General features: G+C 32.2%; 1 pseudogene; it reads right to left on the reverse strand.

The window, feature by feature from the left end:
• Positions 1–15755: 15755 nt before the first annotated feature.
• Positions 15756–15872, reverse strand: LOC145241731 (5S ribosomal RNA; annotated as a pseudogene).
• Between the last annotated feature and the right edge of the window lie 1580 nt (positions 15873–17452).

Genomic DNA, 17452 nt, shown 5'->3' on the forward strand with positions numbered 1-17452 from the left:
TGAAGATCTCCAGAGACGAGAGTGGTACCATTAAAACGAGTGACGTTTAATATTCCAGAATTTATTTTTCTACATAGTCACCACAATTCTCAAGGCATTTTTGTCAGGAATTCAATGACGCATCTCTGTTTATGATGCTCGTCCATGACAAGGGTTGGTTTCTCAGAGTCTCACACCACCAATATCTGCAACAGAGAGATGAAACTTTTAGATCATGAATGCATCGGGGTCAGTCATCTACAAAAAGACTTTTCACTGTATCACAGTTCTTCAAGGCGGTTAAATTAGCATCTATTCCAAGCCAGGAAAACACAGGCCGTTAGGGGATAAGGGTTAAAGAGTGTCAGGTGACCAGTGAGGCAACACCGTAATGATCAGTAATGGTGAAACTTTAGCAGAAATTGATTATTTAAGAGGACGACTCAACAAAAACTTGTTTACGTTGGACTTGAAAACGACTATGTACTCATTTTTTTTTTTTTTTTTTTTTTACATAGGCGTCATTTGGAAAGCAGCCCGTGGTATTGTTTTTCACAGACGGGAAATTCTAGGAATTTTTGCTCATAGAATTTTCGTTTAGTTTTAGGCACAGATAGAGAGTAAAAGAAATCGTTGAAAGCAGTTGTAGTAAGGCGAGTATTTCTTATTCTTTTTTTTATTCGCATTCACCCTTAAAAAGGCATATCGCCACTTGGATGTAAGGGCTACTATTTTGGACCATGCCTAGGAAAGATTAACAAGATGTTGATTTACATTACATTTAAACTTCTGCATATCAGTGCAGTCAGAGGAGCAGGTAGCAGGAAGGGAATTCCAAAGTCTAGGTGTTAGAGAGAAGAAACTATTAGAGCAGAAAGTTTTCTGGCATTCAGGGGCCTCAACAGTGAAGAGGTGAGATTTTGTTGCTAAGCAGGTTTGTCAGGGATATGTATGTCGAGCGGGCACAAGTGCAATGAGTTCATCAGCACACATTCCATTAAAATACTTATAAAACAAGCACAGAGATGCAACATTGTGGCGATGGGACAGGGGTTGGAGCATAGTTGACAAAGTGGGACCTATTAGATTGAAGACTCATTTTTGGACCCTATCCAAGAGGGAAAGACTACTGGTAGGTGCACCAGCCCAGATGTGGCAACAATACTCCATGCATGGGGGAATGATGGCCTTGTAGACGTACTCCCAGGTGCACAATAGAGGGAGCCCACCTTTTTTGCAGCAGCCTTTGCAATGTCTTTAATGTATTTGTTCCAGTCTATATTACCCATGAATGTTAAGCTGAGGATTTTGAAGAAGGAATTCTCAGGTAAGGTTTTATTAGTCATGGATATTCGTGTTTACAGAGGCTTCTTGTAATTGTTAAAGGAAAGCAGCTTAGTCTTACTAGCATTAAATGTTACCATCCATTTACAGCCCCATTCCACTGCCGTTTGGAGGTTATTTTATAATGATTCTGCCATTGTTTTACATTTGTGTACATCCGTTTTTCTTCATGCCTGTTATAGATTGTTGCATTTTTTGTGAAGGTTTTAGTGGGTGGGAACCATAGGGTGAAGCTCGGTCGAGCATCAGCCATATAGAGCATGCATAAAAATTCATCAATAAACATAGACTTGAAACTCAGCAAGAATATAAAAAATGCAGGTAAAATTCCGTTCCATTTTGTTCACGCCATCAAATGTTGAAGATATGATTTGAAGATGAAATTTCGTGGAAAAAGGAGTAAAGAAAGGGAGTACATACACATGATCTGATTCGCGGTCTTGTTTTTCAATCGCCCCCTGCGCATGACCTTTCCAGATTCAAGTTTGGTAAATGAATTCTGTTTCGAGAGGAAATGTAAATTGTGCGAAGATTTTGTCAGAATGCTTTCCAGAGGAAGCCATGTCTGCGATGGCATGTCACTTCTTCCGTATTTTAAGATAATTAATTTGTAACCTGACATTGATAAATTTATCCATCACCACAGACACGGGGAGAAGGGAATCGTGTACCATTCTCATGTCCCCTTTGCCATTTGAGGTCACTTGATAGTTTTTAAATTTCTACGTGATTCTCTATTATTAGAATGATCTTTTTGCATAACTTCCCACTTTTAATCCAAGTGTGACCCCTTATTCATAATAACTCCATGTCTCAGTGACCATTTGCCTTGTTTGGGATGAATATAAATAAAAAATAATTTTCTTATTGGAATAAACACTTTATAAAAGTTAGATATATCTTCTATTGGAATGATCAACTTTGAAATTTTCTAATAATTTTTTTATTCAAATAATCAAACATTAAACTCTTGAATACTTCTTTTATTGGAAGCAACATATTTTATTTTTTTATTATATAGTTACCGTTTAAAATATAATGTAGTTTAGGTTCCAGCATTTAAATGATCAAGCCAGGACATGTACGCATTAGAGGTGTACCGATTAATCGGTCACTTTGTCGATTAATTGGTAGTCGGTCGATTTTCCGATTAATCGGCTGATTAATTACTTTTCTTTTCCGATTAAATCTAAACCAATTCATCAATGTCAAGTGAACCATCATATAGCTTTGACACATTAACATAGTAACTGCTAATTTAACTCAACATTTAATTATTTATGGCTTTTTGTTTTATTAACTAAAATTATAAAATACAAAGTACAATTTCCAATTCTTAAATGAATATAATTAAACAATTGAATTAGAAAAAAGAAATTACAAACCAACTACAAAGTACAAGATGTAATTCTTTAAGTGAATAACTGTAAGCTGAAGTTCTGCACCTGCTGCTCTACTTTCTCTTCTATTCTTGCTGCCTGCCTCCTCTACGCACATATTACTTTTAAGTTGTAGAAACATTAGAGGTTCTCCATTCTCAGGACACAGCCTGTTCCTCTTAGCTTCATACACATAATTACATGTACTAAAGAGCCCTGTGTCTTTTTCCACCACTGAAATGGATCATCACCTCTGGTGAATAGTTGTAAAGCTACATGATGATCAAATTCTTTTGTGCACTTAATCAAAAGAGATTTACTCCTTTTGAGTTTAGATTGTGATATTTGTATTTCTGTTTTAGTTTCAGTCTCCAGGTTTAATTCAGCTTCTACTTGCTCTAAGTTTTGATTTGTTACTGTAGGCTTATTTGAAGTTACTGGTTGTCTTCAATAAGTTTCCAGACTTTTTTTTGTTACAGGCATTCAAAATTGTCATAGATTCTTGAAAATTCAATATGTTATTGCTGTACATCTTATGAGATGACTGACCAATTTTTATGATTTTAGGTTGAAATGACCAGCTACAGCAGGAATTGGAATACACTCTACTAAAGCCTGATTGCCACAGTTGGTAAATTAAAAAAATGCAATATGGACGTGAAGACAATTAAAAAAACGATATGCAATAAAATTTTGTTTTAAACTTGGAAAAAATGCCACAGAAACGTATGGAATACTTTAGACTGCTTTTGGACCATCTGTCATAAATCGAGCATCAGTTTTTGCATGGCATAAGAGATTCAAGGAAGTCAGGGAGTAAATGTTGAATGATGAGAAGTGTGGGAGAAGTAAGGAAGTCAGAACACCAGAGTTGATTGGCCAAATAAAGAATTTCATTAATAAAGATCATCGCATCTCTATAGAGACAACAAGTTAAATGCACAGTTTGATATCAGTTTGGGAACTGTACACACAATTATTCATGAGGAAAACCTTAGAGGCTGTCGTTATGAGACTATTGAGAAGATGAAAGAGACTGTGACGAGGGTCATTGACATGCTCACACGAGAGGATTTCCATGATGTGTTCCAGAAGTTGTTGGAACGATACAACAAGTGCATTGCAGCCAGAGGAGATTACTTTGAACAGTACTAGAGTTTAATATGTGTACTATCAATAAAAGTACCTATACGAAAAAAGTCTGGAAACTTATTGAAGGCACATCGTAATTCATCAAACAGGTTTGAAAGAAATACAGTTTTACTTTCACTTTGATCTTCTTGACCCTCAACAGAGCTTGAAGAAGTGCATCCTGCTGATTCTGCTTCATTATCATCGTTAGAAAGTAGATGTAGAATCCAATTCTTTGTGTCTTCCGTATCATTCTTTTGAAATTTAAATTTGATTCTTGAATCTGGGAAAGTAGACACACACAAGTTTTTATCATTTAGATAGGATGAAAATCTTGTTTTCATTAATAACCTGAATTGCTCAACCATGATAAGAAGGATTCAACTAAAGTCAGAAATAGCAGAATTAAATTGAACCGCTTTTGACAAAAATAACCTCAGAAATAAATTTGTACCTATTATCATTGATATGATTGATGTTCTGTTACTCGCTTCTTTGATGATTTCTTCAAATGGACTCAGTAATTCTATATTTTTTCAAACATCCGCATTGGTAAGTTGTTATGGTAAGAATCTCATCAACAGCACACATTACAAGAACTTTTCGTTGTTGTTCATTTATTTTCAGCATATAATATGTTGAATTTCACTATGTCGACACATCTTGAATGAGATTGTTTTCCAAATTAAGATGATCTTGTATTTCAGTTAAACTTACTAATTGCTAATAGAAAGCAATTAAAGTGAGAAACTGTATTTCTTTTAGATGTAATAGTTGTCTTCACAGACTGAGTTATAATGTATGATAGTTATTCTAAATCACATTCCCTGACACCAGCAACCATATTTGCACCTGAATCCCACAAAACTACGAAAACTTTGAAGATTGTATACTCATTCAGAACATTGTGCAATTTTTCACTTATTCTTGCACCTATGTGTGCACCAGGGAATAGAAAAACTCTAAGAACAGCTTTGCACTGTTCAAAGTCATTTGAAAACCAATGACCTGCCAAACTCAGAACTCTGTTCAAATGTCTGTAGACCATGAAATGCTGCTACTTTCAGCAAGATAAAATTGAATTTTTTATTTAATTTTGTAAATAAATCGAAAATTATTTTGCAATGAATACTTTTTTTGATGGAATGCTGTAATTTGAACAAAGCCTTTAGAATTCAGTTTCAGATGTTACAGAATATGGTTGAATATCAACAGCAATCATTTCTCTTATAATAGATCTCTTGTGACATGTGGTTATTAACACCCAAAATTTTCTTTTGGGCTAATATTGATTTTATAGTAGTTTAGTGTTTTGCATGAGGCTCGTAGTTGCTGACACTTGTTCCTGGAATGTCTGTCCCTGAATATCCATTGTGTTTCTTTTCATTATCTATAACTTTTGCTTCTTTTGGATGAACTTTTTAAAGATGGTTTAACATATTAGTCGTAGAAGTTTTACTGATTTGCAACCTTTTGATGTTATGGCTTGACATAACTTGCAAATAGTGTATTCTTATCCTTCGGATTGGCATCAAAATACTCCTAGCAGAAACTGGTTGTCATCATTGTTGAAGGCTGTCAATACTTTTTTTTTCATATTTAAATCATTTATGTTTGATATCTAATTAGTAATTTATCTCAATAAAATATTATCTAAACCAGAAGTCTAAAAATGAGGAACAAAAGTATGATTGATGAAGAATGCTTTATTTTTGGTTTGCACATCGTCTCAATTTATTGTACAATTCCTCAACATAAAAACGGCAAGATGGAGTAATAATTTTCTTTGACAGTGATTTAAATTAAAAAATAATAATGTTAATTTGATTGGAAGAGAAAGGAAGAATTTCTTGCTTACATGTATTTGCCTCAAACTTAGTGTAGTTGTAAAAGTGTACATTTTAACAGCGTATCATGCCTGTTATTTGAAAATGTATAAACATTTTGACCCCTCCCTTTACTTAAAAATTTACAAAAAAATTAGAAAATGAACCAATTTTAATGAAATTTTCAGTATTTATCGAATAATGATCACAAAATATAATGAATCCATTATTTTTTGTTTAAATCTTAGTGGAAATGTATAATTTCGTTTAAACAAAAAATACCTTTACTAAAGTTATGGTTTTCAGTAAAAAAGAAAATAATTAATTTATTTTTGCTTTTTTATGAAAATAAAGCATCGTAATTTATAGCAATTAAAAAAATAATTTTTTTCAGAAACATTACGAAAAAAAGCACCTAAAGTCTGTATTTAATGAATTCCATATAACTCAAATGAAAATTAATTTCTCGAACTACTGATATTATCATTGAATTAATCATTGTTTAATATTTTCACACAAAAAATTATAATTGCAAAAAATATTTCTACTTTTTTTTTTTTAGATGAAATTTAGTTTCGGATAATTTTATATGTAAGATTCTAATATTTTCCTTGCTTGAATGAATGTTAAACTTTCGGCGTTATATGATTTTTTTATAATCTTGAACAATATATATTTTTTTACTTTAAAAGCAGAAACACAGAAAAATAATTAAATTAAAAAATGGTAAAAATTATACAAATGTTCATGATAGGATGCACGGCTGGATAAAAAACAGACAGCACTCCCTTCCTCCTTCCAACTCCCTAACGTCATTTTCAGACAGCCTTTTCGCTTTCTTACATTTTGGGCTTCCGTAGAATCCATATTTAGACGATTTCGTTTGTTTTTGCTTGAGTGAATCTAGAATCTCTCGCTTTGGGGGGGGGGCTAATTCAGCTATTTTTTGTACAAACAAGGTTTGTTTTTTATTTAATTCAATATCTTAGGACTTTACTAATTATCTTTGAAATATACCCCAAAAAGTAATACTTATCTTTCAAAGGATTTTTACAATGAATTTATTTAACTTCAAAATTTAGCTGAATTTGTCAGCTTCCGGATGTCGCCATGAAAACATTTTTATTATAATTTTTTTTCACGTGTATAATAATCTTTTCTCGTTGGAAACAAACTATAGGTCTTAGTCTTTCAAATACAATCAAAAGATAGTCGGAAACGCACAAAAAATATAATAAACCGGCTTTCAAAACTATGTTCCCCCTATCTTTTTCTGCCAATATTGCCCGTTCCTAGTGCATGTTCCTTTCATAAATTTTCACTAGAAATCAAAAAAAGGGAGTTAACTTGTCTTAGTTTACTATATAATTAAGGTATTATGACAACAAAATTTGCTGATAAATCGGCATTGGAAAACCTATCAATCGGCCGATTAATCATTAATCGATAATTTGCCAATTCAGTAATTAGTACATCCCTAGTATGCATATTGACGACTCACATGCCGAGTTAATATCACGTCAGTATTTAAGCCATGTTGTGAGCGTGACCTAACAGAAGGAAATATATATATATATATATATATATATATATATATATATATATATATATATATATATATATATATATGAAGATCGAAAAAAAAGAAGAGAATAAAAAGAAAAAGCGCAGGACAATTTAGAAAGTACGCGTTCCCCCCTACTGATTTGAAAGCGAGCTGGCCGACGTGTAGGGGCTTAAGAGAATTACTGCAACACAACAGCTAATTATAACTGAAAACAAAGGACTACTATCTGACAGAAAAGACAAAGAAAGCGAGAACATATTGTGTCGTGTTGTAAATACGCGTTGGCGACTTGCGTGTGAAACCGGACGAAATAAATAATTTTTTCTTTTACCTAAAAAATTCGTGTCAAACTTTTATTTTCTTTGCGAGTTTCTAAATACAACGTTTGGTCAATCGTTTAACGTGATAATAACGTTACATAGGGCTACTGAAGGATAAGGAATGATTCTATTAATGAAATTACCAAATGTTGAATTCTTATAGTGGATCTGTTTCCTTTTAACTTGTCCTCCTTAAAATGCCATTATTTTCTCTTTTGCTGTAATTAACGTCTTGTCATGATCTTGTGAATTTCAAATGAGAAATTATTATTGATGACTCTCTAAACATTTTACGTTTTGTATGGTTAATATCATTTCACATCTTCTTGCAATAAACCCAATAATTTTCTTTTAAGTGTGCGTGGTTGGATATAAGACTAGGCTATGCGATATTGAGAACATACTGTTGCCATGTAACATATTTACCCTCAGCTTCTTCATGACAGCAGTGAGATGTAAGAAACAACAGTCGCCATATTTTGAGACCAGCGCAAGAGTTGTTAGAACAGGTTAGATACTATAACAGATTACCTTAAGATAATTACGACTTTTGAGTTTTTCTTAGGTTTACTCCAAACGCCTTTTGTGCGATTAGGTTTGACCGCAAGGCAAGATTTGAAATAAGGGTTTTCTTTCACTTTTTTGTTTTCTTTTCTCGTCATCTTCAAAATTTAAAAAATATTTGCAATTGTATGCTAAAGTTTTATAGAGAATTTTTAATCCAGAAAAATTAATGATGAAAAATTTTTTCGTGAATATATATCATCAGCGATAACACGATTTAAAATATCACATGTAATTCAATAGATCGCACAACAATAAGATTTTTATTTTACAATCTGTTAAAAGCAACTTAACACCAAAGAATTTAAAAGTAAGTATCTAAATAAAAATGCTACAATATTTTTAACAATAATGGAGAAATAATCTAAGTGCAATGCTACTTTGATGTCTGTCCATCTGCGTCACCTGTACGTTAGAAAGTAAAGTTAAAAAATAAAAAAAATTGGTTAAGATAACAATAATCCTTTTCTCTCTCTCTCTTTCCTAAGTCAATAAATCTGTAAATCAGAACTATTTCCCAATGGTAGAATGAAAGATGAGTGACATAATGTTAAGGCAAGATCCTCAGATCAAACAGAAGACAAAACATAGGCAAACGAAAGCGAATGATAAATGGCGTTACATTTTTTGAGCTGAGAACAAAACTTAGGTTTCCAAATCAGTTTAACTGTGGAAACCGCACGAATAAGACGCAAACAATAATGCAGATATCTCGATAATCCAAGCGGAATGTTACCTCAAATCTCTCCCCGTCTGCGTCATTCATTTAAGTAAATTAAAAAATTAAAGTTAAAAGGTAGACAATTAGTTAAGATAACATTAGCTTCTCTCTATCTCTCTCTCTATCTCCCTCTCTCTCTCTCTCCCCGGAATCAATTCTCTCCACATAAAGCCACTGTAAGAAAACTCATCGAACGTCTCATTCTGTTTTCTTTCTTCGTGTAAAGAAGCCTATTTTTATAGCAACCACTAAACTAAATAGAGACGCCGAAAAGAAATGGAGAAGACGTAAAAAAGCCACCAATATTGTAGATGCACTGACTATTAATACACAGGTTGCATATTAAGGATCCTACGCCAATCTCGATTAAATTAGCTAATGTGAATTCTAACCACAGTCACACTAAATGCATAATAACCCAGATCTGTAAAACAGTGTTGAATTAAAGATGGGTGACATAGAGTTGAGGCAGGGGGGGGCATAAACAGGTCAAACAGTAGACAAAGCATAATCAAACAACAACGAATCATGAATGATGGCGCGTTTTTTTAGTTTAGTTTTAGAAAAATAAAGTTTTTAAATCAGTCTCTTTGTGGTATCTATGCGAATAAAACACCACCAATAATATAGACAACTCGATAATCTAAGCAGAATTTATTTTTGATGTTTTTTGTCCGTCTGTGTCACTCATCTCAGTAAGTTAAAAGCAAAGATGTAAACAATTAGTTAAGATAACATTAGTCTCTCTCTCTCTCTCTCTCTCTCTCTCTCTCTCTCTCCATAGTCAATTCTCTCCTAATAAAGTCATTTGAATAAAACTCAATTTGTTTTACCTGCATGAAAATAGTTTTATTTGTCTTAATTAAACAAATGAGGCGATCGACGACCATTCATAAAACGAAAGAGAAACAGCGTCAGACAAGGTGATAAAAGACCTATGTATTAACTCTACCCCCACCCGCACGTATGTATAACGAACTGGTTTATTGCTGAATAGTTTCACTTATCTAAATGTAAATTTGATATTCTATTACTACACCCATATTGTCACAGCTTTATTTGTACCATAACTAAAGAAGTCTGATGTTTTTTCACAACTCATGTATTAAACATATTTTCCAAACATCCATCCATAGCCCTTGAGTCGCTGGAAGGGCATAGGCCATCTACAACTTTTTGTAGATGTTTTTGTAGGGAGGAGTTCTTTTTACAGGGTGAGGGTGATGGCCCACCGCCCAACCTTCTCAGAAGGTACATACAGCGCCTAGCCTTCCCAAATGGTCATCCATCTGGTACTGGCCAGGCTGAACGTTGCTGAACTTCGGTGATCTGGCGAGAACCGGTGTATCAACGTGATTGTGCCGTACTTCCAAACATATCTATCATGAAAAACGGATCACTTATTACATTTCTAGATATTTTTTTGAGATGACGATTGATTATTCGTATTATTTGGATTCATCGGATTTCTGATCTCAACTTGAGTGTCATTTTCACAACGTTTCAGTCCATGTAATCTCCGACCTTGTTTAAAATAATAATACAATTTATTTACAGTTGCTAATTAGAAAAGAAAGCAACATACTATCTCTCTCTCTCTCTCTCTCTCTCTCTATATATATATATATATATATATATATATATATATGATTCTTCAGGCTTATGCCTGAATATTCAGTGTAGCTTAATCGCCATATATATTTTATTACTTACCATATATATATATATATATATATATATATATATATATATATATATATATATATATATATATATATATATGACTAAAATGCTAGTTTTATTTTGGTGTCTTTACCCCCCCCCCCCATTTTTGCTGATGAGGAGACTATGTTTTTAAAGGACAAAACTTTTGTCAAATTATTGTCAATACTTATTGTCAATTTCAATAAAATGAACGTCGTTTCCGAAAGGATCGTACAATCGAGTTGATTTTGTTTGTTTTTCCTTTTGAAACTGATTTTTAATTTACAATTATGAATCGTTTTACTATATATATATATATATATATATATATATATATATATATATATATATCAAGGAGATTAGAATAATAGTCTAAAGAGCAGAGTATATTTTAATGTAATAGTAAAATTACTAGTTTAATTAAAATACAGGGAAAGAAAAAGTGCTCGTTGTAATTTACTCTATCCAAGTATATTTGGCAACTCAAGAATAACAATATTTCTTTCAAGTTGAAATGGCAGGTAATTGAATCTTGCAAACCATATAATCCAGGAGATAAATTCTGTGCACTATGTACAAAAGCGACCCTAAAAATTTTGAAATATGAAGATATAAAATACAACCATCCTATTAAATTCAAAAGTGGAACTAATATTCACATGCAGTCATAAACGTTGGTTTAAATTTAATAAATATAAACCACCTTAAATCATTAAAAATTAATTATTAGTAAAAATAGATTACAATATTTTTTTATTATTCTGTAATAAATTAAGTTAGACTAATTATCTCACATTCTTTAATTAAAGAAATATGACTAACTATCCCCCTTGCATTATTTAATTATACAAATAACATTATCCTTCAATTTCTGTGGAATTCTAAACCTTGACGTCCTTTAATCAAAAGTACGCTAACGGAAATACACAAGCGTTCTTTTGGAAAATTTATCATTTCATAAGCTGAAAAGCTATAGCAAGCATCTATATGAGTACTTTAATCATAGTTCCTGATTTCAAAAGGCCAAAAATTAAAAGGTAAATATTTGTACGTATGTTTTTATGTATATATATGTATATCTATGTATATGTATATATGTGTGTACTTTTTCATATATATGCATGTATGTAGTTTTGTATATATGTATGTATAATATTGTACTTAAACTAAATTTATATTTATAATTTTACTCTATTTTATTTCTATCTCTAACACATATTAATTTTCTTATCAAGTTTAAATCCATACCTTTATTTTAATTTTTTCCAGATACATCTGCCTTACCTTTAATGCTAGGTTTATTTATTGTGTCTTTTACATTTAATAAGAACCCTTCCTAATATTTGCTGATGAGGAAACCTTGTTTGATAAAAAACTATATGTAATAATTATTGTCCGTAACTTGATGTCTACCACAATAAAAACATTGTTTTCCGAAACGATCGTACAAATAATTGATTTTGTTGTTGTTCCTTCTTATGAAACGGATTTTTAATTTAATTCTAATTTGAATTTTAAATTATCAATCACATTATTAAATATATATATATATATATATACATATATATATATATATATATATATATATATATATATATATATATATATGTTCTAACAATAATAGTAATTTAAATACATTTCCAATACAAACAGCCTTAAAAGTAGAGTAGGTAAATATTTTTTTGTTTTGAATAATGAAACGTTGTATAAAGATATATATATATATATATATATATATATATATATATATATATATATATATATATATATTTACACAAATATTATTGAATAGCACGGAATTATTCTGTTTTACAGTTTTCCTTTTTATCTTCTCCAATCTCCGAATAGTCCTTTTTGTGTTCTTCTCAAAATTGTATATGTTGGATCCATAATCGCGAGCGCTTTCGACAAAAAAAAAGAAAAAAGAAAAAAGTTCGCCCACCTAACTTGTAACAAATTACCACATAACTAGAAAAAATGTACATATAAGTAAATTAAAAAACAATCTCTACATTTATTTCTACAATATGTCTGATGATGATAGAAGTACTTCTGTCGAAAGCGCTCGTGATTATGGATCCAACATATAGAATTTCGAGAAGAACACAAAAAGGACTATTCGGAGATTGGAGAAGATAAAAAGGAAAATTGTAAAACAGAATAATTCCGTGCTATTCAATAATATTTGTCTAAATGAGAAAATGCTGCCTAAATATACCAATATATATATATATATATATATATATATATATATATATATATATATATATATATATATATATATAGGGCGAATGAACTCTTTTTCGGAGTCAACGGCCAATTAGCACCGTGTGTGTTTGTGTGTATGTATGTGTGTGTTGGGGTAGAGAGGGCTCCAATAAGCCGTAGTGAAGGCAACCTTTCTAGGAGAAGCAAATCTCTGATTTAAAAAAACCATAAAGCGGGAGACCAGTACCCGCATTAAGCTGGTCTGCAGTTTAACTTGTTTCTGGCTATCTTTCTCTTGCTTGTTGCTGGATGTCAACATTTTGAACCGAGAGAGAGACTTAGCTGTCGTACAAAGCTAAGACTCTGTAACATCATCTGTGTATAGATACTCCCTCAGGCATTTGTCTATAAAAATGGCCCTGTGGCGATGGGAAAGTTGTGACACGTGAAGGCTGGAAATGCTGGAAGCATGTAATAATTGATCTCAATGAGCATCTTCTGTGTCATGCCTGCTTGAGCGTGTGAATTCACCAGCAAGACTAAAAAAAAAAAAAAAAAAGAAGTAATGTTTGGGCTCATGGAATTTAAGTATCTGAGGGAGTGGCACTCGTCTTTAGGTTAATTCCAAGTGCGGTTAACATCTTTATTCACAAATGAAATTCATGAAAGACAATATATGTTATACAAAACACTAAAAGATGTTTAGTATTTAAGATCGAAATATTGTTTAGGCGAAAAGGGGACAGCCAAGGGGAAACAACTACTTCATTACAATCTTTATGATAAACATTTTTACTTGAATGTTTCTGAAGAAAGGATTATTTTTGTTGTTTTTGTTGTTATTTTGTTGAGTTGACTTGAAGACGCCTCGGTCCGTTAATTTTATTCCCTTTTTTTCTGGCTTTAGATTGTCCATCGAAGAAGTAACACCATTAATCAACCCATCCTTTAAAACTATTTCACCCCTATTTGTCCAAAATGTCAGCAGAAAACTAATCTTCGATTTATTTTTTATTTATGTATTTGTTGGTGAAAGGTGAATCTCTTGGAGTTGGGGTGAGGAGATCTGTAAAACAATGAATAATTTTTTGCTTTCGATTTTTTAAAGAAGGAATTCTTTTCTTGGGATAGTTTGGGGGGGGGGTGAAAAAACAAACAACAAAAAACAGAAATCGTTTTTACTGTTACAAAAACATTCTCTTTAAGTGTCCATTTTGATTTTCTCATGTATTATATATAATTGAATCCGGTTTGCTAAAATAACGCCGAAAGTCTCATAAAATAAGATATAGCGTAGCTATGAGAAACATTTAAGAGTATATAAAAAATATAAGTATAGAAAAATAGAAAGCCTCATAGGAATGGTAGTTATTTTTACAATAATGATACCAAAGCAAAAAGCATTTTTTGAAACAAAGATAATTTTCATCTGAGAATAAATGTACTGAACAGTCGTACAATAACTTGGTAAAAATTAAGCATTTATTATATACTAGCGAGGGGTACCCGGCGTTGCCCGGGTGTTTGGAGGTGTGTGTGGAAACTCCGGGTTTGGGGGGGGGGGGTGAAAAAAAAGTAAGTATGAGGATCGAATCCGAACCGTTGAGGCAAAGTTGTAAATTAAAGTGTGAAAAAAAAAAAAAAAAGTGCGACGTTAACGATTGCCCCACCGCCAGATGCTAACGGAAACACGTTTGAATTTATTTAATTACTTGGATTTGGCAGGTGCCCGTTTTAATGAGTTAATGAGGTCAAGTTTGACTGCGGGATTTTTATTTTCCCAAGATGTTAAAGGAAAAAGACTAACCCACATGCGGCGAGAGACAAATGTTGAATGTTTATCTTCCCGAAATCGAGCAAATTAAATAGACAGGCGAGCTTCGTTGCTAACTGTGAGATATTACGATTTATATGTGATATAAAAAGTTTTAAAAAGTTGTGAAGCGACCGACCGCTTCTCTGAAAAAAGCCTTTTGTAGACATACAGAAAAAGCGAACACACATACATACATACATTTTCGCTTATATATATATATATATATATATATATATATATATATATATATATAAAGGGGGGCACCTTCAGTCTTTGACAGACTATGGATACCCACGATTTTGTGGCACGAGGTGCGCAATCTCAAACACAACTCTCCTGAGTCGACATTGTTAAATACCAGTGGCAAATGAAGTGTATGTACAGGACTTTGTTAAACTTTGTGATATATTTCCATTCTATGGAGGTCAGGTGCGAACGAACACTCCATAATTTTATTATACCATATTTCTTCAAACTGAAACATAATCATCAAAGTGTACTTACGCAGATAGATATGAAAAGTCTTTATTAAAGTTTGTGCCTATTTCCATTCCATGGAGGCCAGGCGCAAACGCAGACCCCACAGTTTTATTATACCATCCCTATTTAAGTTAAAACATACTTAAAAATCTATATCAAAAACACTTGTAAACATTTTTTTTTAATTTTTAAATTTTTTATTTCCATACTTTGTGGACTATGCGCGAACGCAGACCCCACAATTTTAATGAACCACCGTTCTGTCAGATCAAACATAGCCATTTCTGTGTCTCGATACATCTTCTATCATTATATGTAATCAGCTTTTTAAAATAGTCAACAATATAGGAGCCTGTTCGTGACCACACACACACACACACACACACACACACACACACACACACACACACACACACACATTCAGCTTTATATTATAATACACACACACACACACACACACACACACACACACACACACACATATATATATATATATATATATATGTATGTATATATGTATATATATATGATACGCGTGTGTATCAAGACAATTTGTTTAAAGTAGTCAAATCTCAGCCGGGCCAATGTCAGTAGATCTCAGGCTTTTATATCAGAGTTTTCCTTCTCATAGATGAAAACTGAGGGTGCATCTCTTCTCCCAGTGGATTAAACGTGCCTCAAGATACCAACCTGGAAATTTCTACGTCCTGGCACTGTACATACAGTACCTAGCATTCCCAAATGGTCACCCATCTAGTACTGGCCAGGCTCATCATTGCTTAACTTCGATGATCTGACGAGAACCGGTGTGTCAATGTGATTGTGCAATATATATATATATATATATATATAGTAATTTATAAAATATATATGGCGATTAAGCTACACTGAATATTCTGCGTTTCATCCACTATAGGATTCGTCAGGCTTATGCGCGAATTCTGTGGTTGCTTCTTGTTTTTATATATGTTGAGGATTTCTAGTTAGCCAATCAGCTTTCTAGTATCCACCGCGCCCCTTCCTATCAGCCAATGGGTATGCATTTTATCGAACAAAGGATCTGTTTTAGAACTAGGTTAGTGGTTTAAGGTAGACGTTTTCCTTCCTTTTTTTTTTTTTTAAATATATATATATAAATATACCTATGTGTACACACACACATGCATACACACACACACACACACACACATATATATATACATATATGTGTGATCGTATATTTATATAGCTCTACCTACGTATGTAGCACTTTTGAAGTAAATACTTAAAGTTTACGCATAAATCTATACTTTCGTATATTAGGTTTATGTGAGTAAATGAAGTAGTTATATATATATATATATATGTATATATTATAATATAAAGCTGATGTGGGTGTGTATGTGTGTGTGTGTGTGTGTGTGTGTGTGTGTGTGTGTGTGTGTGATAACGAATAGGCTCCTATATGATTGACTATTTTAAAAAACTGATTACATATAATGATATAATGTGCAGTATATATATATATATATATATATATATATATATATATATATATATATATATATATATATATATATATTAGCGTATAAAGCGACGCTCTTTGTGTAAACAAATCAAGCAGAGGCATTTGGGCGATGTCAAAATTAAACATCGTTAAATTCATTACCTACACAGCAGCAGCTGTATAGCGTAATGGTGAGAAACCTTGACTTTCATTTGGGCGGTCGGGTTTCGATCCTGGCTCGAGGCAGTTGCCTGTCTAGCCGCTCTGATGAGGTGTGAGACAGTACTGTATAAATATGTAACTTTTTGAATTGCTGAAAATTAAAAAAAAAATTGAGGTTTTTAAATAATTTATAAAGTTTTTCATATTCTTTTATATTTTTATAAATAAAAATTTTCTTATTTTTTGTATATTTTTTTAGCGTTTATTTTTTTTATCTGTCTCTTCTCTCTCTCTTATCCCTGTCATATCACTCCCCCCTATAAAATTTTTTGGCCACTTACTAATCTCAGAAACTTTTCCATTTCTAATCTGCATGGTTTCAAAGTAAGTGTTGTTTTTTACTTTTATATTTATATAATGGCTGCCTTTTTTCGCTAATGATGAGAAGCATTTAGCTTCGAAATGCAATGGCCTAGAGAGGTTCTGTTGTTATTCCTCTTTCTGTAACCCTTATTGACTTGATAATATAATGAAGTTCCTATGTAATTTTACTTTTTCTCTTCTTAACTTATTTTATTGTTTGCTCTTCTTAACCAGGTAGAGCCTTTTTTTTTTATCTAGATAAGTTTATCTTACCATTGAAAAGGTTTATTTTTCAACTTTAGTCATCTAAATGTGAATCGAAGATGGAACATGGACGCCTCTGTGTAGCTTACTTGGTATAGATATATTTTCATATTACTTCTGATATATTTATCTATCTAT

The sequence above is a fragment of the Euprymna scolopes genome, chromosome 20 (genome assembly GCF_053919585.1).
Source record: "Euprymna scolopes isolate OS-2025 chromosome 20, ASM5391958v1, whole genome shotgun sequence".
Classification (NCBI taxonomy): Eukaryota; Metazoa; Mollusca; class Cephalopoda; order Sepiida; family Sepiolidae; genus Euprymna; species Euprymna scolopes.